Here is a 2658-nt window from a genome sequence, read left to right as displayed (position 1 = left end):
CCCACTGACTGCTCCATCCAGTGCACTTTCCTCTTTATTCCCCCCCTGCATTCCTTCCAATTAATCTGCATGCAGCCCCCTGAAGGGTCAGCAGTGACACAAGGAACCTTTTCTCCCCTGTGCCACATTGTATCTGGACTCTCAGCTTCCTGTCCTCGCTCTTTACAAACACGTTTCCCAGGCTGAGGCCAGCAGTGACCGTCAGCAGCGGTTGTCAGCAGCAGCAGCAACAACAACAACAACCTGTGCCTCCTTCACTAGTCACAATGCAACTTGGAAATGAACTGTGTGGGCAGGGGGCTGGGATGGAGGCAGTGCACAGGCCGGCGGCCCTCTCCTCCTCTCCTCCTCCTCCTCCTCCCTGTGGATGGGAGGTACTGTGCCTTTAAGCCCGTGCAGCTGAGGGTGGCGCCTCCTCTGCTGAGGCTCCTTTGATATTAATAGTGTTGGTGTCTGGCATCTGACGTAATGCTCGCACCGAGGTCCTGACAAGCGATAACATTTCTGATAAAGCCTCATCGTGCTGCCATCTCCAGCCGGGGATCTGATATTGAGCATCCATTACTGCCCCTCCTCCTCCTCCGAGACCCCCGCTCCTTGTTCCTGTCTGTGTCTCTGCACTCAGACATTACACACTGGGGGGGAACAGGAAACCTCGTCTTCCCCCCACCCCAAAAAAATTAATCAGAGATCAACTCTGCAAACAAGGAAGCGGTTCATGGCTCGAGCGAGCAGATCTCCACCATCTTCCACATCGCTGCTGAGGTTACTGCAGATCAATCAACAGGTAAGAGGAGGGGGGATCGCCTGCAGGGATCGGCGGCAGCGCCGAGGAGGAGGACCGGGCAGCCCTCACTGCTCTCCTCTGGGTCTTCCTCGCTGTCCCTCCTGCCCCATGCCTGCTGCTCACACTGGGGGCAGCTCAGCCGAAACAACTCACTTTATTTATTTATTATTATTTATATTTTTTTAATTTTTTTGGGGAGGAAAGAGAGAGCGGAGGAAGGTGCGAAATCTTCTCATGTTTCAAGTGCATTCGAGATTTCCTTCCCCCCCTCCTGCATGGTGGGTCAAAAAGCATGAGGCATGGAAATTGGCTCCTTCACTCTCCAGTAGCCTTTGCCTTTTTTTTTTTTCCTCTTTGCATTAGTCCTGGTCCAATCTCCAAGAGCCCCCTTGTCTGCTCTAGGAAGGGTCAAGTTCACACACAGGGGGAGATAACAGCAACCAAAGACTTTTTATTTTTTAATTTTTATTTATTTTTTCCCTTCTTCTGGTTTGTTGTTGTTGTTGTTGTTCTTCAATTAAAAGTAACTTCCAGGTCAATATTTTTGAACTCTTTTTTTTTTTTTAAAGGAACGAATCCCTTTTTTTTTTTCCCTGTTGTGTTTCCCTTCTGCAAGATGGATATGATTTTTATTTTTATTTAATTTAATATTTTTAAATAGACTTTTTTTTTTTTTCTTTTAAACTAAAAGGGGGTTTGATATGACCCGGTCATGATGATCAGGAGGAGCTGGGGGACCAAGTGACAATGATGAGCAGTAGTAAGTTTTTTTTTTTGGCAAACTTTTTAGTGGTTGGATATGGGGTGGGGGAAGGGATGATATAAATGCAGGTTTTGTTTTTTTGCAATTTTTTGTTTGTATTGATGATTTGATATTGCGAATGAATGGAAAATAATAGTGTGTATGTATATTTATATATACGGTATATATTTGTGTGTGTGTGTGTGTGTGTATATATATATATATATATATATATATATATACAGTATATGTTGATATGATATCTATATCTACTATAAATGTAATATTATTTTTATTATTATTATTATTATTATTATTATTTATGGTGCCATTCATTCTACCAATATAAAAATCAATTTATAACAATATTAAATTTTTATATATATATATATATATATATATATATATATATATATATATATATATATATATATATATATATATATATTTAATTTTTTTTTTCTTTTGTCATAGATTGATTTTTATATTGGTGTTCAGGTTTGGCCCCCGGCTATTTGGAAGAAACCGCACACAATTTTCTATGACTCATTAATTTTTCATTCCTAATCTCGCGATCATATATCTGAATATTTGTATACTTCTTGTGGTCTAATATATGGGGGAGGGGGAACCAGACTGTATAAAATAAATAAATCCTTGCTAAGGCCTTGGTGTCACTGACATGTCCATGTTGGATTGCACGCTGTAACTATCTGGGGCTTTTTATGGCGGCTCCGCAGTGTGAACCGTTGGAGAAGTGTTGACAAGTTCTGAGTTTGCTGGAGAGGATGACGTTTTTGCCCTGAGATGCTCGGAGATGAGGGTCAGAAAGATGGAGGACCGCAGGATGGAAACTGTAAATGTGTGTAAATCACAGATCCAGTCTTTAGTGTATCAAGTTGACAAAAAGACAGAACAAAAAAAAAAAAAAAACTTTGAGGAAACTCTTAATCACGGTGTCACTTTTTGTGGCTGCTTTGTGTAACTTCCTCTCCTGGTCTGTACTCAGGTGATGGAGGAGAAGTGTTAAGGTCAAAGGGTGATGTCGAATTCTAAGGGGGATGTTCGGGTCAAGTAAATGGCGCAGATGTGGGTGCGCTCCACAGATGAGGGTGTTCCTGCAGCCCTG

At 41.9% G+C, this 2658-nt stretch overlaps 1 protein-coding gene across 2 annotated transcripts in view; it reads left to right on the top strand.

The window, feature by feature from the left end:
- Positions 1 to 395: 395 nt before the first annotated feature.
- The window catches only part of TRPS1 (transcriptional repressor GATA binding 1), a 352014-nt gene continuing 349751 nt past the window's right edge, over positions 396 to 2658 (top strand). The window contains exon 1 of one of the 2 annotated variants that reach the window (XM_069731800.1): positions 396 to 787. The gene's annotated coding sequence lies outside the window, so the exon portion shown is untranslated. The remainder of the gene's footprint in view (positions 788 to 2658) is intronic. The other variant, XM_069731801.1, reaches the window with a different exon arrangement.

This window comes from Ranitomeya imitator, chromosome 6 (genome assembly GCF_032444005.1).
Source record: "Ranitomeya imitator isolate aRanImi1 chromosome 6, aRanImi1.pri, whole genome shotgun sequence".
NCBI lineage: Eukaryota > Metazoa > Chordata > Amphibia > Anura > Dendrobatidae > Ranitomeya > Ranitomeya imitator.
The sequence above is the reverse complement of the archived record's forward strand: the minus strand, read 5'-3'. Positions and strand labels throughout refer to the sequence as shown.